Source organism: Coregonus lavaretus (genome assembly GCF_964263955.1).
Source record: "Coregonus lavaretus genome assembly, chromosome: 24".
Classification (NCBI taxonomy): domain Eukaryota; kingdom Metazoa; phylum Chordata; class Actinopteri; order Salmoniformes; family Salmonidae; genus Coregonus; species Coregonus lavaretus.
The window spans coordinates 2535042-2559081 of NC_140011.1; the positions used below are offsets into that span (position 1 = coordinate 2535042).

A 24040-nucleotide genomic window follows, 5' to 3' on the forward strand; every position below is an offset into this window, starting at 1 on the left:
ATTCGTCCATCAGACTGACAGATGGTGAAGGGTGATTCATCACTCCAGAGAATGAGTTTCCACTGCTCCAGAGTCCAATGGCGGCAAGCTTTACACCACTCCAGCCGACGCTTGGCATTGTGCATGGTGATCTTAGGCTTGTGTGCGGCTGCTCGGCCATGGAGACCCATTTCATGAAGCTCCCGACGAACAGTTATTGTGCTGACGTTGCTTCCAGAGGCAGTTTGGAACTCGGTAGTGAGTGTTGCAACTGAGGACAGATGATTTTTACACGCTTCAGCACTCGGTGGTCCCGTTCTGTGAGCTTGTGTGGCTTACCACTTCACGGCTGAGCCGTTGTTGCTCCTAGACATTTCCACTTCACAATAACAGCACTTACAGTTCACCGGGGCAGCTCTAGCAGGGCAGAAATTTGACGAACTGACTTGTTGGAAAGGTGGCGTCCTATGACAGTGCCACGTTGAAAGTCACTAAGCTCTTCAGTAAGGCCATTCTACTGCCAATGTTTGTCTATGGGGATTGCATGCCTGTGTGCTCGATTTTATACACCTGTCAGCAACGGGTGTGGCTGAAATAGCCAAATCCACTAATTTGAAGGAGTGTCCACATACTTTTGTATATACAGTGAGGGAAAAAAGTATTTGATCCCCTGCTGATTTTGTATGTTTGCCCACTGACAAAGAAATGATCGGTCTATAATTTTAATGGTAGGTTTATTTGAACAGACAGAATAACAACAAAATAAATCCAGAAAAACGCATGTAAAAAATGTTATAAATTGATTTGCATTTTAATGAGGGAAATAAGTATTTGACCCCTCTGCTGCAGAACATGACTTACTACAAAGCATAATGTTTCCACCTCCATGTTTGACGGTGGGGGTGTTCTTGGGGTCATAGGCAGCATTCCTCCTCCTCCAAACACGACGAGTTGAGTTGATGCCAAAGAGCACCATTTTGGTCTCATCTGTCCACAACACTTTCACCCAGTTCTCCTCTGAATCATTCAGATGTTCATTGGCAAACTTCAGACGGGCTTGTATATGTGCTTTCTTGAGCAGGGGGACCTTGCGGGCGCTGCAGGATTTCAGTCCTTCACGGCGTAGTGTGTTACCAATTGTTTACTTGGTGACTATGGTCCCAGCTGCCTTGAGATCATTGACAAGATCCTCCCGTGTAGTTCTGTGCTGATTCTTCACCGTTCTCATGATCTTTGCAACTCCACGAGGTGAGATCTTGCATGGAGCCCCAGGCCGAGGGAGATTGACAGTTCATTTGTGTTTCTTCCATTTGCGAATAATCACACCAACTGTTGTCACCTTCTCACTAAGCGGCTTGCCGATGGTCTTGTAGCCCATTCCAGCCTTGTCTACAATCTTGTCCCTGACATCCTTGGAGAGCTCTTTGGTCTTGGCCATGGTGGAGAGTTTGGAATCTGATTGATTGATTGCTTCTGTGGACAGGTGTCTTTTATACAGGTAACAAGCTGAGATTAGGAGCACTCCCTTTAATAGTGTGCTCCTAATCTCAGCTCATTACTTGTATAAAAGACACCTGGGAGCCAGAAATCTTTCTGATTAAGAGGGGGTCAAATACTTATTTCCCTCATTAAAATGCAAATGAATTTATAAAATGTTTGACATTATCCTGTCTGTTCAAATAAACCTACCATTAAAATGATAGACTGATAATTTCTTTGTCAGTGGGCAAACATACAAAATCAGCAGGGGATCAAATCATTTTTTTCCCTCACTGTATAGTGTATGTCAAATCAGCACTGGTAAAATGTGGCATGTTATGCCATTTGATGTCCTTGAAAAGGAAGACATTGTATCATCAAGTCCTGAAGTCCATTTCAAATCAGCGCCTCTTTCCTTGGTTGTGGTAGCAAGTGTCTTCTCATGATGTCGCAGAGAACTCACTAGAGGTGTGACTTGGGAGGACCAAGCGTTGACTCCAAAATGCTTTGCTTGTATCGTAAGGTTAATTTTGAAACAAAGTCCGCTTAACCAAATTCCTCCTTAGGATCACAATCGACACTACACAATTATGTGCAAAAAACAGCTCCGAGGTATTTAAAGCAACATAAAAAGTAAGCATTATTTCTAAACAATGGTAAACGTGTGTACTAAAACAATAAAGCAAAAAAGAAAGAGCACGGAAAGAGATTTGTATCTAGGCTTTCGGTTCTACGTGTCACAGGACAATTGAGTGAATCCACATGGTTTACCTGAAAGAGACAGGGGATCAATTTGGAAAGCAACCCCTGCCTTGTCAAAAAAGGCATGCCTCACTGATGTGAGTACCTTCTGTGACATCATCGTGAGACAGAGCTCTCTCCCGTTAGTGAAGAGGCCAGACAAGACGCCTTAATTTGCCAGAATCACCGCAACAGTCTAAAAACACAATTTCCCATTACCACCGTCAAAGAGCCTCCCCAGGTCATTGAGGACAAAAACAATAGAGTTAGGCCTAAGTCCTCATTTGAATATAAAGAAAATAATAGTCAAAACAGCTTAGTCCAGACATGCCAAAGTCTCCATCGTCTCATCAGTTTCTTGATTTCTGAGACCCAGTGAGACCAAGCCAGGCAGGTTGGCAGTGGGTCTGGTGGTCTGAGGTTCAGTCGTCAGGGATGGGGGTCCACTTGGAGGACTGAGGCGCTTAGTGGAGGGATCTGGGGCCTCCTGCTGGAGGTCCACAGCTGCATCTGTTTGGCTATCTGAAGGACAAACACGATGTCAGGGCACTGGTCCAGGTCAGGGTTGATGCACATGCTGACCAGGTCTCGCAACTGTGGATGACACAAGAAGGCATTCAGTGTATTGGTTATTGTACAAAACGTTACAGTCCATCAAGAATATTCAAACACAAACGACAAGTGTAATTGTTAATAAAGCTAATATGTTGACGATCAAAGCGTTTCCACGTCCGTGAACATATACTGAACAAAAATATAAATGCAACATGTAAAGTGTTGGTCCCATGTTTCATGAGCTGAAATAAAAGATCCCAGAAATTTTCCATACCACAAAAAGCTTATTTCTCTAAAATGTTGTGCACAAATTTGTTTACATCCCTGTTAGTGAGCATTTCTCCTTTGCCAAGACAATCCATCCATCTGACAGGTGTGGCATATATCAAGAAGCTGATTAAACAGCATAATCATTACACCGGTGCACCTTGTGCTGGGGACAATAAAAGGCCACTAGAATGTACAGTTGTGTCACACAACACAATGCCACAGATGTCTCAAGATTTGAGGGAGCGTGCAATTGGCATGCTGACTGCAGGAATGTCCACCAGAGCTGTTGCCAGATAATTTAATGTTCATTTCTCTACCATAAGCCGCCTCAACGTCATTTTAGAGAATTTGGCAGTATGTCCTACCGGCCTCACAACCGCAGACCATGTGTAACCACGCCAGCCCAGGACCTCCACATCTGGCTTCTTCACCTGTTGGGATCGTCTGAGACCAGCCACCCGGACAGCTGATGAAACGGTGGGTTTGCACAACCAAAGAACTTCTGCACAAACTGTCAGAAACCGTCTCAGGGAAGCTCATCTGCATGCTCGTTGTCCTCACCAGGGTCTTGACCTGACTGCAGTTCGGCATTGAAAACCAACTTCAGTGGGCAAATGCTCACCTTCGATGGGCACTTGCAAGCTGGAGAAGTGTGCTCTTCACGGATGAATCCCGGTTTCAACTGTACCGGGCAGATGGCAGACAGCGTGTTTGGCGTCGTATGGGTGAGAGGTTTGCTGATGCCTCACGGTGGCGGTGGGGTTATGGTATGAGCAGGCATAAGCAATGGACAACGAACACAATTGCATTTTATCGATGGCAATTTGAATTTAGGCTGTTCTGAGGGCAAAAGGGGGTACAACTCAATATTAGGAAGGTGTTCCTAATGTTTTGTACACTGTATTTAATCATCATTCATTTCATCATTACTTATTTTCTCTCATCTCTTGTTTCTCTTATCTCTCGCTCATTCTCCCCCTGTTGCCTGGTAATGGTGAGAGCGGCAGAGTGGACCTGCATGGTAGAGATGGTTCTATTTTAATAGGGCGGAATCTGATAATTGTTGTCAATAGTCCGTTTTTCTGCATGTCAATGGACTGAAACTCACCCCAATGACATTGGCACTGTCCTCAACAACAAAACACAAAAAAAGATGAATCTCAAAGCAAGCACAGTCAGACAGAAAGAAGAAGAGCTTTGGAGTGCGGCGTTAACACTTCTGTTTAACCAAACCAATGGTCTCTTTTCACGATGTGTGAGAGTGATGTATTGTCTTCACCCTCTCTCACACACGCACACACACCCTGTTCTGCTCTAATTGTGGTTATATTAGCTCTAACCGTGCGTGTATCTGAAGATAAATAGGCCTGGGTCTTTGAAGATGATCATGGTGTCTGCATGTATAAGATAATTATTATGTATCTCAGGTCTCTATAGTCCTCCAGTACTTTCTTTTGAAAAACATCTGGGTCTAAATAGCTCTGCTCCAGTGGAATTATAATCTCTATGTAGTGCATTACTTTTGTCCAGGGCCCATAGGGCACTGTACAGGGAATAGGGTGCTATTTGGGACACAGTCCTTGTCCTTATCAACAGAGAATGCCAAGTCCATGACTGACTGAAGTAGCATTGTTATTGACGGTTTAATATAATGCTGACACGGCATCAGCCTCCAGAAAAATGGAATTGCGAGCTGTATGAAAGAGCTGTTTCTGTTATGTTCGTGTGTGCACACGCACACATTTTAGTCCCCGGTAGGTCAGTTGGTAGAGCATGGTGCTTGCAACGCCAGGGTTGTGGGTTCGTTTCCCATTGGGGGCCAGTATGAAAATGTATGCACTCACTAACTGTATGTCGCTCTGGATAAGAGCGTCTGCTAAATGAATAAAATGTAAATTTTGGCACAAACAAGAATATAGACATATGCAAAAAATGTGGATACGTGCACAGATACACACATTCGTACAGCAAAGAAACTGTGGGAAGGGAAACCATAAAAACCTTTAACATCTGAAGTGAAGAGAACGAGGAACATTCTCACTTTTCTATATTTGGTTTGAAAACTCATTCAGTCATAAAAAAATAAAAATAATCCCTGGACTCTCTTTATAGCACTGAGGTGTGATACGATGAGGCTTGTCAGGTGCCCAATAGATGCCTAACCACAACCAGGGTGTCACATATAATAAAGCTCATAGGAATGTGTAGCATTCACAAGTCTTTAACTGCCTGTAAACGATACATTGCAAAATACCAAAATATATTTTAACTTCCGTTTAGTCTAATTTCTACTGAATTGTATTGGGAATAGTAATAATCTGTTTTCCCCCTAAATTACTTAGGCAAAGTGGGCCTCTCCATCTAGCTTTGTTTCTCCCAGCCAAGCAGGATTTGGATGAATTAGGTTTCATTGATAGTTTGTGTCAGCATCACTACTGTGTTGCTTCAGGTTTTTTATATGTTTCAGATGCTTCAATGCTTGCTAAAGAGCTACTGGGTGTGCAGGATTGTGTTCTAGCCCAGCACTAACTCAGTTGATTAAACTAACCATGATCCAGACTGATGATCATGATTAGTTAATTACCAACAACAGGTACCTGCAAACCTAGTAGCGCCCCTGGATGGAAGTTAGAGACCCTGGTTTACAGGACAGAAGTGTGTGTGGTCGTATGTTAGAATCAGTAAACCTACCTCATGGAGAAGAAATCCCAAGGACCAGATGTCTGACTTAAAGTTGTAGCCACCCTCGTGGATCCTCTTTGGAGACGTAGTATGGCGTCCCCACTGATACAAAAAGGGTTTTAGACAACTGTTGTTTAGCAAGAAATCTTAATTTGAAAATGACACAAGTGCATGGGTTAAGCAATCATTAATACGTAGCTTTACTGATGACTACAGCTACACTGCAATTCACATTGATTTGCCAACAGAGATCGGAATAGAGAAGTGACAATACAAAGTACAACACAAAGGAACAATCACTTAACTTATATACCCCAAATCATTTTGCCAGTTTGTGATTGAATAGGGCCCCCAAACCAGCAGCTAATGTAAAGGATCCACTACCAATATGTAAAACACCTCACTAGCGACAATACACTGATGCTTGCTTTTGTTTGGGTGAAAGTCGATCCACAAAACCGTAAGGCATCATACACTAATTGGCTCAACACTCATTCCAGCTCCAGCCCCAACCCCCTTAAAAGCCATCCCATCTATCCATCTCTACCTTAAGGGGGAAAGCAGACGCAGACACTGAATAGATTTGCAAATGCAAATGCATAGGTCAGCGACCTTAATGGCGCTATGGCACTGTGAGTGGTTGCCAAGGAGACCGGCAATGGCTTGTTAGAAAAGGTGCTGCTCTCTGAGGCTATACCCAAAGTTATTGATGGAGGCATCTTGTGTGTGTGTGTGTGTGTGTGTGTGTGTGTGTGTTGCAATTGTGTGTACACTGTGTGTACATGCAGGCATGTATGTACACTGTGTGTACATGCAGCCCTGCATGTGTTTGTGTTTCTCAAAATGTTTGTGTTTTTCTGTGAGAGAGAGCATTTGAGAATGAGTGTATGACCATATGAGCATGATTGTTTTTCTCACTTTGTGCCTATGTGTGTTTGTACATGTGTTACCTAGGGTGTGTGTGTGTGCGTGTACGTGTATGTGCACGTGTATGTTTCTGTGCATCTGTGTGTGTGTTTCTGTGTTTCTGTATTCCTGTGTGTCTTCGTTCCTGAGTATGTGTGTGTGTGTGTTACCTAAGGAGTGTGCGGCGGTGGTCTTGGAGCTGAAAAAGCGTCCCAGTCCCTCTCCTGTAGCTGTGATGAACACGTTGGCTGGCTTGATGTCTGTCACAGAGAGAGAGAACAGACAGTCAGTTATTTTTTTATTGTTTCTTTATCCAGATGAGTCCCATTGAGATAGAATTCACTTTTAAGGGAGCTCTGGCTGTTAACAATACTGGGATTATCATATAGTATAGACATCTAATCTCTCTGCATTGACATGGTCGTTTTATATTCATTTCAGATGATAAAATAAATTACATCTCCTAGGTGAGTCTTTCTCAACCTAAGGACCCTGCGTTGGCACTTGTCCCCGGTATAGTTGGCTATGGCAACACCATTCCCTCGATTGTGTGAGTGGGAAGTGTAGTGTCACCGATCTGACCGGCCGGTGATTGTGTTGTTGACTGCCTCTGAACCAGCCTCACCTCTTCCTGTGAGAGATTAACCTGCGGCAAGGCTGGAGCTGATGTAATGGCAACAATCTGTTTCCTGTACCTACTCTGACCTGAATCACTCCCAGCAGAGAACTCACTCACCTACCTAGGAAACACATTTCCTCAACAAGCTCTCACAGTCTGACGTCAGAATTAGACGTTCATCCATGTTTCTCAAACACCAAATTTTGAAGTGTTTAAAAGTTTAGCATTAAAATAATATAACTAATGTAAAGTATACTGTGTCCGTAAAATGTACAGTATATAGGATGTATAAGCTGGAAGTATTGTTGTCCATTAATTTACTCCAATTAGGGGAGGGGTGTGTTTAGGGGTTTCTTTTTTTAAATAAAAAACATTTTTTAAAGTGCTCTAGGACGCCTACAGGCCTGATGGGACTCGTCTGAAGTCGGTACACCCGATCTGCCAACTTCTGTCTGTAGCGTCTGAACCATTTGGGATTCACGTTAATATGACCCCTTAGTGGAAAGATGAGACTCTCACGTACATATTGGTTGTTTTGCTCTAAGATGCCCACAGGCCTCACAAGACTCGTCTGAAGGTCCCCCGGTACCAGTTGAAAAATTTAATGGAAGTATATATGGAGATTGTTTAGTGACAAAAAAAAAAAGGATTAAATACATGTACAAAAAAAAAATGTTTCCTGATCTTTCTTATGTCTCTCAGATATAGGACAGACACTTCAGAACAAACTTGCTTTATTATCTGTTGTCCGATGTAGTTAATCTGTTATTCAATGCATTTGTATGGGCTAATAACAGTAAGAACAAATAAAAATGTTCATCAAATAATTTGTGTATATTTATTTTTTATACTTCAAGGGGTCTTCAAAATCAAATATCAAAATGATCCTTTGTATGAACTTCTAAAAACAATTACAACTATTTAGCTTATGTCATGTTGTATAATGATTAGACAGGCGCAGGAATACGTATTAAGGGTTTTATTTACTCCACCTTACACAAACACATACAGTGGGGAGAACAAGTATTTGATACACTGCCAATTTTGCAGGTTTTCCTACTTACAAAGCATGTAGAGGTCTGTAATTTTTATCATAGGTACACTTCAACTGTGAAAAATCCAGAAAATCACATTGTATGATTTTTTAAGTAATTAATTTGCATTTTATTGCATGACATAAGTATTTGATCACCTACCAACCAGTAAAAATTCCGTCTCTCACAGACCTGTTAGTTGTTCTTTAAGAAGCCCTCCTGTTCTCCACTCATTAACTGCACCTGTTTGAACTCGTTACCTGTATAAAAGACACCTGTCCACACACTCAATCAAACAGACTCCAACCTCTCCACAATGGCCAAGACCAGAGAGCTGTGTAAGGACATCAGGGATAAAATTGTAGACCTGCACAAGGCTGGGATGGGCTACAGGACAATAGGCAAGCAGCTTGGTGAGAAGGCAACAACTGTTGGCGCAATTATTAGAAAATGGAAGAAGTTCAAGATGACGGTCAATCACCCTCGGTCTGGGGCTCCATGCAAGATCTCACCTCGTGGGGCATCAATGATCATGAGGAAGGTGAGGGATCAGCCCAGAACTACACGGCAGGACCTGGTCAATGACCTGAAGAGAGCTGGGAACACAGTCTCAAAGAAAACCATTAGTAACACACTACGCCGTCATGGATTAAAATACTGCAGCGCACGCAAGGTCCCCCTGCTCAAGCCAGCGCATGTCCAGGCCCATCTTAAGTTTGCCAATGACCATCTGGATGATCCAGAGGAGGAATGGGACAAGGTTATGTGGTCTGATGAGACAAAAATAGAGCTTTTTGGTCTAAACTCCACTCGCCGTGTTTGGAGGAAGAAGAAGGATGAGTACAACCCCCAAGAACACCATCCCAACCGTGAAGCATGGAGGTGGAAACATTCTTTGGGGATGCTTTTCTGCAAAGGGGACAAGACGACTGCACCGTATTGAGGGGAGGATGGATGGGGCCATGTATCACGAGATCTTGGCCAACAACCTCCTTCCCTCAGTAAGATCATTGAAGATGGGTTGTGGCTGGATCTTCCAGCATGACAACGACCCAAAACACACAGCCAGGGCAACTAAGGAGTGGCTCCGTAAGAAGCATCTCAAGATCCTGGAGTGGCCTTGCCAGTCTCCAGACCTGAACCCAATAGAAAATCTTTGGAGGAAGCTGAAAGTTCATATTGCCCAGCGACAGCCCCGAAACCTGAAGGATCTGGAGAAGGTCTGTATGGAGGATTGGGCCAAAATCCCTGCTGCAGTGTCTGCAAACCTGGTCAAGACCTACAGGAAAGTATGATCTCTGTAATTGCAAACAAAGGTTTCTGTACCAAATATTAAGTTCTGCTTTTCTGATGTATCAAATACTTATGTCATGCAATAAAATGCAAATTAATTACTTAAAGATCATACAATGTGATTTTCTGTATTTTTGTTTTAGATTCCGTCTCTCACAGTTTGTGTACCTATGATAAAAATTACAGACCTCTACATGCTTTGTAAGTAGGAAAACCTGCAAAATCGGCAGTGTATCAAATACTTGTTCTCCCCACTGTATTTACCCAGCCAAAGAATTAACTGATTATACAGATGGAGATTCAGTTAAACAAAATCACATTGATTGATTAAGACAAGTCACAGACTTTTGGTCGAGAGTAGGTCTAGGCTACTAAGCGACTGCGAGTGAAGAACAAAATAATCCACCTGATAAGTTACATACTGTAACTAATAAAGTGTTGGCAAAATATTCTGATCAGTGCTAATAAATGAGCCAACTAGACAAGATAATCATGAGCCGCACTCACCTCAATTTAGCTAACATTTACACAGCCTAAATGTAGCTTAACCAATATCCAAACTGAGATTTCGTGAAAATAAAAATCTAACATTGATTGATTTATCAAGACGAGTCCCCAAAACAGCACGAAATGGTGCTGAAATAGTTGACCACACACGGGTAGGCTATTGCTTGAAATGTATTAAATTGGATGACTTTGGGAGTTTCAATAGGCCTAAGCAATCATTTGATGCCTTCAATTGCATTACCCTGCTTTATTCCAATATTTTCGTCATTCAGTGATTTTATTCCCACAGTAATTCTTTATGGAGCCATCCAGTTGTGGTTAAGAAAACAGTGCATGTGGTGGGCTACGCGAAGGGATGGGTGAAGTGACATACGTCGCAAAGTTTAGAACTACCAGGAGGATAGTAGTAATGGGAGCTGAGCGTAATGCCGCCTCAGCATTACAGCTACATTTCATACTAAGCATTCAGAATTTAACCGCAATCATGACTAGGTCGGTTGGCGGAAATAAAAGTAGAGGCTTTGTCGCCGGCAATAAATGTAATATACTGTATAAAGAAAAGTTGGCAAAGGTTGGCAGGTTTTGCTGAAATTTGTGGAAAAACATATTGGTTTGAAAGTCGTAAGAGAGAAAAGGGGGAGGTAGTGAGAGAGAGATAAAAAATAGTGGATGGAGAATGAGAAGGGGGTGAGTGAGTGAGGAGAGAGGAAGGAAGAGAAAGAAGGGTGTGAGTGAGAGAAAGGGAAAGGTGAAGGAATAAAGATGTAAAGAGAGGTGAATGAGAGATGAAAAGAAGAGAGGAGAAATGAATAGCCTAGGTGCGAGAGAATGTGAAAGGTGGGACTGAATCAAAGAGAGAGAGAAATGGAAAGAGGGATTAGGCAGATAGAAAAGAGAGAAGAAAGAAGCCAAGAAGTTAGGAAGTGAAGAGAGGAAGAGGAGTTAGTGAATGAGTGGTACCGGTTGTTTACCATGACTCTACGGGAGTGCATGTGCTCCAGGGCGCTGCACAGCTGGACAGAATATTTCCATATTGTCCTCTCCGGGATGAGCCTCCTCTTTTTTCCTAAAGGACTGCAGGAGAGGGAGATAGAAACAGAGCTGCAAGGAAAGCCTGTATTCCCCTTACACACTCTCTCTCAAAAACCCCTGATTCAATGTCAGACAGCCCCCAAAATAGTGTGTAACATCTAAAGAATTATTAATCTGTGCATTACCATTTAGCCCCCTCCCTACCTCTGTTTGAGTGCGTAATGAGAAGCCATTTGGCAGAGGCAGCCTAACAAGAGTTTACACCGCCTGCGCACAGAGCCAAGCACCTAATTAACACTAATCTGGCTAATTAAACTGCCCCAAAACAACAAATGTTTATTTTCTTTCCGCTTTTTACCACCACTGAACTTCTTCAGTTTTTTTGGAATGAAGCGTGTATTTTAATGATAGCTATGAAATTTGCCCCCAGCAAGAGATGTTTTTGACTGTGATCTGCAAATTGGTTGAGTTGAGAGCTTGGAATTAGGAATATCTTTCTACGTCATAATGATGCCTTGATAAAAGAAAAGACAGGGAGAAAGTCAAACTGAAGATGGGGAAGGGAACAGTTTGGATTTGAACTTTTTGGGAACTTTGCAGAGAGAGAAAGGTGTCCCGAAATACATTTGCATGTATGAACTGTGTATGAACTGTGTGAACTGAAGAGTGAGTGCCTCTTGAGTGAATTAAGAGGGAGAATAATAAAAAATTAATCAGGAATAGGGAGAAAGAAGAGCCAGACATAACAATGGCGGAAGAAAAGAACAGAGTAGAAAAGGGGGAAAAGTAGAGATGAGGATTGGGGAAGGGACACGGACGAGGAGAAAGTATCAAAGATGAATGATTTGGGGCAATGAGAGGAGCAGGACAGACAAGGACATGATATGAGAGGAGAAGAGAGACAGACAAAGACTGGACAACATGCAAAGATTAGGAACAAATAAGAAGAAAATGCAGAGGGAAGAGAGAGGCAAGAGGAGAGGAAAGAGAGATGAGAAGAGGTAGAGAAAAACAGATGCGGAGACAGACGAAGAAGGAGAAGAGAACAGATGAGGAAAGTCATGAGGAGAGGAAGGTGGAGCGATGAGGAGAGAGATTGTGTGGAGGGTGTGTGTGATGGGGCGTGACAGTGTCAGGCGATTAGAGCCACAGAGAGGCTATGGAGAGTTCGTGTCTGTCAGAGCCTGGGGGACTCTCCTTTCCTCATCCCTCTCTCACACACACATCCCACAAAAAAATTGCATCTCCCCAAAACTCACTCACTCTCTCTCTCTCTCTCTCTCTCTCTCTCTCTCTCTCTCTCTCTCTCTCTCTCTCTCTCTCTCTCTCTCTCTCTCTCTCTCTCTCTCTCTCTCTCTCTCTCTCTCTCTCTCTCTCTCTCTCTCTCTCTCTCTCTCTCTCTCTCTCTCTCTCTCTCTCTCTCTCTCTCTCTCTCTCTCTCTCACTCACTCACTCACTCACTCACTCACTCACTCACTCACTCACTCACTCACTCACTCACTCACTCACTCACTCACTCACTCACTCACTCACTCACTCACTCACTCACTCACTCACTCACTCACTCACTCACTCACTCACTCACTCACACACACCTTGGTCATCTGGGAGAGGTCGCCAGCATCTGCCAGCTCCAGTACGATGTTGAGCTTGTTGTCCTCGACGAACGAGTCCAGGTACTTAATCACGTTGGGGTGGCTCAACTGCTGTGAGGTACCAGGAGAAAGAAAATGCGTGTCAGTCCAGGTTCTAGGGCTGGATTCAATCCGTATAGCGGAAGATCTTCATTAAAATGTAAAGGTAATTTCCGATTGAGCCGGGAACATTGCCTTTAAATAAAAATTTACCTATAACGTGGATCTTCCGCGATACTTTGGCGATAAGGATTAAATCCAGCCCCTAGTCTGGTCTCTGTTGGTTGACATTTAGACAGAAAAACTTCTCTGTCATTGAATTTGAATAACACTGTTTTTGGTAATATACAGTGGGAAAAAAAAGTATTTAGTCAGCCACCAATTGTGCAAGTTCTCCCACTTAAAAAGATGAGAGAGGCCTGTAATTTTCATCATAGGTACACGTCAACTATGACAGACAAAATGAGAAGAAAAAAAATCCAGAAAATCACATTGTAGGATTTTTAATGAATTTATTTGCAAATTATGGTAGAAAATAAGTATTTGGTCAATAACAAAAGTTTCTCAATACTTTGTTATATACCCTTTGTTGGCAATGACACAGGTCAAACGTTTTCTGTAAGTCTTCACAAGGTTTTCACACATTGTTGCTGGTATTTTGGCCCATTCCTCCATGCAGATCTCCTCTAGAGCAGTGATGTTTTGGGGCTGTCGCTGGGCAACACGGACTTTCAACTCCCTCCAAAGATTTTCTATGGGATTGAGATCTGGAGACTGGCTAGGCCACTCCAGGACCTTGAAATGCTTCTTACGAAGTCACTCCTTTGTTGCCCGGGCGGTGTGTTTGGGATCATTGTCATGCTGAAAGATCCAGCCACGTTTCATCTTCAATGCCCTTGCTGATGGAAGGAGGTTTTCACTCAAAATCTCACGATACATGGCCCCATTAATTATTTCCTTTACACGGATCAGTCGTCCTTGTCCCTTTGCAGAAAAACAGCCCAAAAGCATGATGTTTCCACCCCCATGCTTCACAGTAGGTATGGTGTTCTTTGGATGCAACTCAGCATTCTTTGTCCTCCAAACACGACGAGTTGAGTTTTTACCAAAAAGTAATATTTTCGTTTCATCTGACCAAATGACATTCTCCCAATCCTCTTCTGGATCATCCAAATGCACTCTAGCAAACTTCAGACGGGCCTGGACATGTACTGGCTTAAGCAGGGGGACACATCTAGCACTGCAGGATTTGAGTCCCTGGCGGCGTAGTGTGTTACTGATGGTAGGCTTTTTTACTTTGGTCCCAGCTCTCTGCAGGTCATTCACTAGGTCCCCCCGTGTGGTTCTGGGATTTTTGCTCACCGTTCTTGTGACCATTTTAACCCAAAGTTAAATCTAGAATCGGCTTCCTATTTCGCAACAAAGCCTCCTTCACTCATGCTGCCAAACAAGCCCTCGTAAAACTGACTATCCTACCGATCCTTGACTTCGGCGATGTCATTTACAAAATAGCCTCCAACACTCTACTCAGCAAATTGGATGTAGTCTATCACAGTGCCATCCGTTTTGTCTCCAAAGCCCCATACACTACCCACCACTGTGACCTGTACGCTCTTGTTGGCTGGTCCTCACTACATGTTCGTCGTCAAACCCACTGGCTCCAGGCCATCTATAAATCACTGCTAGGCAAATCCCCGCCTTATCTTAGCTCATTGGTCACCATAGCAGCACCCACCCGTAGTCTGCGCTCCAGCAGGTATATCTCACTGGTCATTCCCAAAGCCAACACCTCCTTTGGCCGCCATTCCTTCCAGTTCTCTGCTGCCAATGACTGGAACGAATTGCAAAAATCTCTGAAGCTGGAGACTCTTATCTCCCTCACTAACTTTAAGCATCAGTTGTCAGAGCACCTTACCGATCACTGCACCTGTACACAGCCCATCTGAATTTAGCCCACCCAACTACCTCATCCCTATATTGTTATTTATTTTGCTCTTTTGCACCCCAGTATCTCTATTTGCACATAATCTCTTGCACATCTAGCATTCCAGTGTTAATACTATTGTAATTATTTTGCACTATAGCCTATTTATTGCCTTACCTCCATAACTTGCTACATTTGCACACACTGTATATATATTTTCTGTTGTATTTTTGACTTTGTTTTTTTACCCCATATGTAACTCTGTGTTGTTTTTATCGCACTGCTTTGCTTTATCTTGGCCAGGTCGCAGTTGTAAATGAGAACTTGTTCTCAACTGGCTTAGCTGGTTAAATAAAGGTTAAAAAAAATAAAAAATTTGACCCCACAGGGTGAGATCTTGCGTGGAGCCCCAGATCGAGGGAGATTATCAGTGGTCTTGTATGTCTTCCATTTCCTAATAATTGCTCCCATAGTTGATTTCTTCAAACCAAGCTGCTTACCTATTGCAGATTCAGTCTTCCCAGCCTGGTGCAGGTCTACAATTTTGTTTCTGGTGTCCTTTGACAGCTCTTTGGTCTTGGCCATAGTGGAGTTTGGAGTGTGACTGTTTGAGGTTGTGGACAGGTGTCTTTTATACTGATAACAAGTTCAAACAGGTGCCATTAATACAGGTAATGAGTGGAGGACAGAGGAGCCTCTTAAAGAAGAAGTTACAGGTCTGTGAGAGCCAGAAATCTTGCTTGTTTGTAGGTGACCAAATACTTATTTTCCACCATCATTTGCAAATAAATTCATTAAAAATCCTACAATGTGATTTTATGGATTTTTTTTCCTCAATTTGTCTGTCATAGTTGACGTGTACCTATGATGAAAATTACAGGCCTCTCATCTTTTTAAGTGGGAGAACTTGCACAATTGGTGGCTGAATAAATACTTTTTCCCCCCACTTTATATAGCAGTGTGTGTGTGTGTGTGCGTGTGTTTGTGCATCTGTACATGTGTGCCTAACTGCCTGTTGTGCTGCACTCCTTTATCACGGCAGCCACACACACACACACACACTGCTCGTATGGTAATCTGATCCAGTCTTCCTGACGGGTCTCTGCCCATACACTTCAAGTCCCTGTCATAAACTCCACTTTACCGCTGGCACTCCGCACCAAAACAATGTCACCTGAGTCCCCACTGATGATGATGAAGATCGTGTCATTGTCCTCTCTTAAAAAACAACAACAATCCACTTCAATTTATGCGGCCACTAAAACCCCAGCCGCCAATAACTCCGGGAGGCGGAACAAGCAGCAGATGAGGCGTGTGTGATTTGACGGGTCGTTAAAGTGACAAGCAGGCGGGATCAAGAACCTGACAGTGTGTGTGAGGTGGAGGGCCACCGCCTCATCCTTCCTCCCTCCCTCCTTTTTCTTCTTCTTCCTCTCCTTCTTATACACTCATCACTTTGTCTGTGGCAGTCCCTTCACCCACACCTTGCGATCACACACACACACACACACACACACACACACACACACACACACACACACACAGCACAGCCGACGCTAAACAGTCCCTCCACCCACACCATGCGATGACACACACACACACACACACACACACACACACACACACACACACACACACACACACACACACACACACACACACACACACACATACACACACTTCCCAGCCATTGTGAGATGACAGCAAACACACTTGGAGTGTCAGAACAGAGGCTCTCTTTGATCCCATACAATGACAAAGAGTAACACACACACATGAACAGACAGATGGAAAAATATATGCCTATAACGATATTCCACTTACATATTTATGCATATAAGTGTGTGTGTGTCTGTGTGTGTGTGTGTATGTGTGTGTATGCATACAGTATATGCCACTGTGTAAGTGTGCGTGTGTCAATGAGTCTGTGTTTACATTACAATGTGCGAAATACTAACTAGAAACACATAAAGACCCACTCAGTCACAACCACACAAAAGCTGCACAAACACACGTCTTCCGCTCCTGGAACAAAGGGCCATACTAAAACTCTTATTGGCATTCAATCCACTCCCTCAAACTCTCACCCCTAGGGCTGTTACGGTGACCGTATTACCGCAACACCGGCGGTCACGAGTCAAGCTCTGTCAGGTTGGATGGGGAGTGTCGCTGCACAGCTATTTTCAGGTCTCTCCAGAGATGTTCGATCGGGTTCATGTCCGGGCTCTAGCTGGGCCAGTCAAGGACATTCAGAGACTTGTCCCGAAGCCACTCCTGCGTTGTCTTGGCTGTGTGCTTAGAGTTGTTGTCCTGTTGGAAGGTGAACCCTCGCCCCAGTCTGAGGACATGAGCATTCTGGAGCAGGTTTTCATCAAGGATCTTGCTGTACTGTCGTGGAAATTACCACTAAGGGCCCCAAAGTCAAGCTTAAATGAATTAGTTTATTCACGCCAGCAGAGAGATTACAGACAAACAGCACTTGATGTACAAGTTAGTCAGAAGCTCTGAGGAAATACTTGCCCCTCAGCAATGTTATACTATCACTTTGGGTTACACAAAGATAGCCAAGTGCATCCTTTCTCAGCAAAGCGTTTGCTCCCAGAGACCGGCTGCAAAGGAGGAGAACACCTGGCAACCACTGTCTGTGTGTTCAGCCAATATTTCCACTCCCGCTGAGCCGACCTTGTGAGAGAAAACCTCAGACACCCTGTCTGTCTATGGCAGGCGCATTTCTAACTATGCAACAGTTCAAACATGAATGATAAGTGTGAGACACTGTAAGCAGAAAGAGACACAGTAAAATTCCACTACAGTACTTTGCTCTGTTAATCTTTCACTCGATCCTGACTAGTCTCCCAGTCCCTGAAAAACATCCCGACAGCATGATGCTGCCACTCCCATGCTTCACCGTAGGGATGGTGCCAGGTTTCCTCCAGACGTGACGCTTGTCATGTACCTTTTACTGAGGAGTGGCTTCCGTCTGATTGGTGGACTGCTAAAGGCCTGATTGGTGGACTGCTGCAGAGATGGCTGTCCTTCTGGAAGGTTCTCCCATCTCCACAGAAGAACTCTGGAGCTCTGTCAGAGTGATCATCTGGTTCTTGGTCACCTCCCTGACCAAGGCCCTTCTCACCCGATTGCTCAGTTTGGCCGGGCGAACAGCTCTAGGAAGAGTCTTGGTGGTTCCAAACGTCTTCCATTCAAGAATGATAGAGGCCACTGTGTTGTTGGGGACCTTCAATGCTGCAGAATTTTTTTGGTACCCTTCCCCAGATCTGTGCCTTGACACAACCATGTCTCGGAGCTCTACGGACAATTCCTTTGACCTCTTGGTTTTTGCTCTGACATGCACTGTCAACTGTGGGACCTTATATAGACAGGTGTGTGCCTTTCCAAATCATGTCCAATCAATTGAATTTACCACAGGTGGACTCCAATCAAGTTGTAGAAACAGCTCAAGGATGATCAATGGAAACAGGATGCACCTGAGCTCAATTTTGAGTCTCATAGCAAAGGGTCTGAATACTTATGTACATAAGGTATTTCTGTTTTTTATTTTGTATAAATGTGCAAATATTTCTAAAAACCTGTTTTCGCTTTGTCATTATGGGGTATTGTGTGTAGAATTAGGCTGTAACTGTCACACTCTGGCTCCGGGACTGTGTGTTAGAGCCAGGGTGTATTTCATTTGGTGGTGTTGGGTATGGGTGAGTTTCATTTGTTTGTGTTTTTGGTAATTGGTCTGGTGACTCCCAATCGGAGGTAACGAGTGTCAGCTGTCGGCTCGTTATCTCTGATTGGGAGCCATATTTATACTGTGTGTTTTTCACCTTGTGTTTGTGGGTTTTTGTTCCTGTTGTTCCAGTGTTCCATGTTCCGTGTTTCAGTATTTGTAACTTTTGGACTTCACGTATCGTCATTTGTTGTTTTTTCGTGGTTGCTTTATATAAATAAAAGTCATGTTCACTCAACGCGCTGCGCTTTGGTCCGCTCATTTCGAAGACGACCGTGACAGAAAAACCCACCATCAAAGGACCAAGCAGCGTGTCCAGGAGCCGAGGGTCTGGACATGGGAAGAGTTATTGGACGGAAAGGGGTCCTGGACGTGGGAAGAAATCCTGGATGGTATGGATCGCCGACCATGGAGCGAGACGGTGGAGAGGCGACGGCGAGAGGAGCAACGGCGTCGGCAGAGCCAACGTCGGAAGGACGAGAGGCAACCCCAAGAAATTTTTTGGGGGGGGCACATGGCTTGGGCGACTGAGCAGCAGGAGGCTGCCACAAGGCAGATGCAGAAGGCTACCAGGTTAAGGGGGCTGACGGAGGCAGAGAAGGGGCGGATTCAGGAAGCTACCAGGTTAAGGGGGCTACTGGGAAAAGCAGGGAAGGAAGGTGTAGAGGCTCGGCGAGAGGTACTGGGGTGTGTAACCAGTCCGGTCCGGCCCGTTCCTAATCCCGAGGTACAGCCAGTAGTGTGTGTTCCCCGTACGGTACGGCCTGTTCCGGCCCCTCGCACTAAGTGTACGGTGCGCGTCGCCAGCCCGGTTCGGCCTGTTCCTGCCACCCGCACCAAGTGTACGGTGCGCGTCGCCAGCCCAGCCCGGCCTGTTCCGGCCCCTCGCACTAAGTGTACGGTGCGCGTCGCCAGCCCGGTTCGGCCTGTTCCTGCCACCCGCACCAAGTGTACGGTGCGCGTCGCCAGCCCAGCCCGGCCTGTTCCTGAGCCTCGTAGGAAGCCTACGGTGCGCGTCGCCAGCCCGGTTCGGCCTGTTCCTGCCACCCGCACCAAGTGTACGGTGCGCGTCGCCAGCCCAGCCCGACCTGTTCCTGCCACCCGCACCAAGTGTACGGTGCGCGTCGCCAGCCCAGCCCGGCCTGTTCCTGAGCCTCGTAGGAAGCCTACGGTGCGCGTCGCCAGCCCGGTTCGGCCTGTTCCTGCCACCCGCACCAAGTGTACGGTGCGCGTCGCCAGCCCAGCCCGACCAGTTCCGGCACCACGCATCAGGCCTACGGTGCGTCCCCAGGGCCAAGCATGCCCTGTTGCTGCTTCCCGCACTAGCCCTGAGATGCGTGTCCTCAGCCCGGTACCTCCAGTTCCGGCACCACGCATCAGGCCTACGGTGCGTCCCCAGGGTCCTGCATGCCCTGTTGCTTCTCCCCGCACTAGCCCTGAGATGCGTGTCCTCAGCCCGGTACCTCCTGTTCCGGCACCACGCACCAGGCCTACGATGCGCCTCAGACGGCCAGAGTCTGCCGTCTGCCCAACGGGGCCTGAACTGCCCGTCTGCCCAAAGCCTGCAAAGCCGCCCGTCTGCCATGAGCCATCAGAGCCGTCCGCCAGACCGGAGCCGCTAGAGCCTTCCGCCAGACAGGATCAGCCAGAGCCTTCCGCCAGACAGGATCAGCCAGAGCCTTCTGCCAGACAGGATCAGCCAGAGCCTTCTGCCAGACAGGATCAGCCAGAGCCTTCTGCCAGACAGGATCAGCCAGAGCCTTCTGCCAGACAGGATCAGCCAGAGCCTTCCGCCAGACAGGATCAGCCAGATCCGTCAGTCGGCCATGAGCAGCCAGATCCGTCAGCCAGCCATGAGCAGCCAGATCCGTCAGCCAGCCATGAGCAGCCAGATCCGTCAGCCAGCCATGAGCAGCCAGATCCGTCAGCCAGCCATAAGCAGCCAGATCCGTCAGCCAGCCATGAGCAGCCAGATCCGTCAGCCAGCCATGAGCAGCCAGATCCGTCAGCCAGCCATGAGCAGCCAGATCCGTCAGCCAGCCATGAGCCGTCCAGCCAGGATCCGCCAGAGTCGTCCAGCCGGGATCCGCCAGAGCCGTCCAGCCGGGATCCGCCAGAGCCGTCCAGCCGGGATCCGCCAGAGCCGTCCAGCCGGGATCCGCCAGAGCCGTCCAGCCGGGATCCGCCAGAGCCGTCCAGCCGGGATCCGCCAGAGCCGTCCAGCCGGGATCCGCCAGAGCCGTCCAGCCGGGATCCGCCAGAGCTGTCTAGCCGGGATCCGCCAGAGCCGTCCAGCCAGGATCCGCCAGCCAGCCAGGATCCGCCAGAGCCAGCCAGCCAGGATCCGCCATTTAGTCCGGTGCTGCCCCTTAGCTCGGTGTTGCTCCTTATCCTGGTGCTGTCCCTTATCCTGGTGCTGCCCCTTAGTCCGGTGCTGCCCCTTAGCTCGGTGCTGCTCCTTAGCCCGGTGCTGCCCCTTAGTCCGGTGCTGCCCCTTAGTCCGGTGCTGCCTCTTAGTCCGGTGCTGCCCCTTAATCCAGTGGGGTTAGGATGTAGGGTGGTCGATTGGAGGAGGCTACTTAAGTGGGTAATGACTATGGTGGGGTGGGGATCACGACCAGTGCCAGAGCCGCCTCCGTGGAGTAACACCCACCCAGCCCTCCCCATTTTTTGGGTTAGGCGCGGTCGGAGTCCGCGCCTTTGGGGGGGGGTACTGTCACACTCTGGCTCCGGGACTGTGTGTTAGAGCCAGGGTGTATTTCATTTGGTGGTGTTGGGTATGGGTGAGTTTCATTTGTTTGTGTTTTTGGTAATTGGTCTGGTGACTCCCAATCGGAGGTAACGAGTGTCAGCTGTCGGCTCGTTATCTCTGATTGGGAGCCATATTTATACTGTGTGTTTTTCACCTTGTGTTTGTGGGTTTTTGTTCCTGTTGTTCCAGTGTTCCATGTTCCGTGTTTCAGTATTTGTAACTTTTGGACTTCACGTATCGTCATTTGTTGTTTTTTCGTGGTTGCTTTATATAAATAAAAGTCATGTTCACTCAACGCGCTGCGCTTTGGTCCGCTCATTTCGAAGACGACCGTGACAGTAACGTAACAAAATGTGGAAAAAGTCAATGGGTCTCAATATTTTCCGAATGCACTGTATATTATTTAGTATATATAAAGTCAAGATTAAATCAATAATAGTGTGATGGGTGACAATATTAGCCTATAACTTGTGAATTATATATTATCACTTGTGAATGATGCCCAGCTTAAGGCAAAAAGCGCATTCTTTTTTTGGCGACCTTTTCAAATCATAGTCGCACACCTCATGTAGCGTAGCCCATAGGCTTATATGTTCTGATAAGGTTTGTATAACAACTAAAGTGGCCAAATAACTTCTTAAATTGAAGCACATTAATCCACTTTACAATGGGTGTAGAGCCTAAATGGCATACATATGCAGCGCGTGAGTTTCAATTTTGGGGAAGATTATTTTCACCATAAAAATGCACCTTTATAATAAAAGCATTACATGCATAATCACATTTGTGATCACTTTTGAGAATGGTGTTTTCCTACTAATGGAACATTCATGCTTATATATAATGTGAAGAAATAGCCTAATAGTTTATCAACATTTTAAGCTATATGTTATCATTTGTTGCATCAGGCTCATTGCTTAAAACAGTTTTTTTGATGCTATTGGTTGTATTAATTTGGGATCTATCGCATCCCACAACTGTCCCGGACTATGTTTGGAATATTTATTTATCGCACAGAATTGAATAAGTCAACTTTTGTACTATCGGGGACAGTAGATTGACATAGGCTAGTGCTTTTGCTGTTCGCTAGGCCTACTCATCTTGTTGGCTGACGAAAAGTAAATGTGGACAGTTCTTCCAATATCTTCAATATGCGCCTCGGAATTGGATAAGGACGCGTGCAGTTGCGCCCCCAATGTGTCTGTCTTCACTTATAGCCTGTGAGAAGAACCGATCACGTGACTGAGAGCCATGTGAGTGAGAGGTGCTTCGACACGCAGCGGGGAGAAGGGAATTATAATTATTATATTCAGCCCAAAGGCACAATGGCCACTTGCTGCAAAAGGCATGGATTTCTTTGGGGGGATTATGGCCACACAAAGGGGATGCAGCCGGGAAATTAGAGGCATTATCAAGTGCTTGTCAAATTGTGAATGCGAGACTGATGAAGTGTGTAATGCGCAAAAAAACAAAGCAGAGCTTATGCCTTTCATGCAACTTTTTTCAAATCATCATTGGATTTGCTCATGCAGCCTTAGAATGTATATAAAATCAGAACATATAGCCCAACATTTGTATCACAACTAAAGTTACATAAATAACTCTAAATTAAGCATATAGGAGTACCTGTTTATTTGTTAACCGCTCAATGCATGCACACTCCCTCAAATCGTTTGGAGAAAATATCCTTTCTATTTTAGTCAGCTATGTTCAATTGTATTCTTCATACTATAAAAGAATGCCACGTAATTCTAATCAAATATTGTCTGCTAAATGAACTAGTGTAGCCCACAGCCATATGGCATAGCCAGATCAGGGTCTAACATAAGGACAATGCAGAGTATGCTATTCTGTTCTTCTGAAATAGACTACATTTTCTTCATATCATGTTTCTTTAGACCTGCCTAAAATAAATAATGGATTTATTGTGATGGTGAAGGTTATATTACATGGATTTATTAGACTGTTTAAAATGTAGATGGTCCAAAGGTCTGCAACAGTGGCGTGTAGGCTATGTGTGGAAGCCAGGAGATGCTAAATGTGTTTATGTTAATTAACAGTCAATTACCGTGAGACCTGCAGTTATTTGCTTGACCAATCACCGGCTGACAAAATGTAATGACCGCCACAGCCCTACTCACCCCCATCTCTAAAATGTTTCCTTACCTATACCTACTGATTTCAAGTGTGTCCCAATGTTAAACCAGATTATAAGAAAACCATGAAGAGACTTAGGCAGTTAAAAAGCATTCCATCAACTTTACCTTCAGCAAGTCAATCTCCATGATGCAGTCCTGGCGAGCCTTGGCGTCCATCATTTCAAATATCTAAAGAGGAGAACAGAGAAGTTATTACCGTTATCTGACTGTATTGTCAGAGGTAGCCCACAGAATCTTCAGCTATCTTTAACACATAACAGGCCTCTGTGTGCAGGCCTCTGTTCCAAGCACTTACCAACTTGGTTCAGTGATTTCTTGCAATAGGTGGGAACAAAAACCTGCAATAGCTGTGGCCTTCCAGGACCAGAAGTGAAGAACACTGCCTTTGCCAACCATTGGATGTATCTCAATAGTCCTTAATCAGCGCTGATGTGAAAGGACTATGTCGGTAAAACAAATAGCTTGTCTGGTATAACCAGGTATTCACCATATCGTTTTACAGATCAGTGCAAATGAAGGAGAGAATACAAGGAAAAGAAGCCACTTTAGACTATTGAGATTCACCCAAAAAAGAAGGACTAATTACAGTACCTGGACTTTCTTCAGAGCCACCTGGAAGGTAGGTGGCTTTGTACACCTTGCTGAACTGGCCCCGCCAATCTTCTCGATGCGAAAGTTGGCCAGCGTGCAGCAGAACTGGTAGCTCTGCATGTTTCTCTGTGTGGGGAAGAATGGCTAATT

General features: G+C 45.3%; 1 pseudogene across 1 annotated transcript in view; it reads right to left on the reverse strand.

Annotated features, from left to right (window-relative positions):
- Nucleotides 1-2628: 2628 nt before the first annotated feature.
- The window catches only part of LOC311099361 (serine/threonine-protein kinase Nek6-like), a 29488-nt pseudogene continuing 8076 nt past the window's right edge, over nucleotides 2629-24040 (reverse strand). Inside the window, exons 2-8 of the transcript in view lie at nucleotides 23891-24016; nucleotides 23405-23467; nucleotides 12689-12803; nucleotides 11026-11131; nucleotides 6783-6874; nucleotides 5716-5808; nucleotides 2629-2793 (exon numbers count right to left, since the gene is read on the reverse strand). The product of the transcript in view is annotated as a serine/threonine-protein kinase Nek6-like (transcript). The remainder of the gene's footprint in view (nucleotides 2794-5715; nucleotides 5809-6782; nucleotides 6875-11025; nucleotides 11132-12688; nucleotides 12804-23404; nucleotides 23468-23890; nucleotides 24017-24040) is intronic.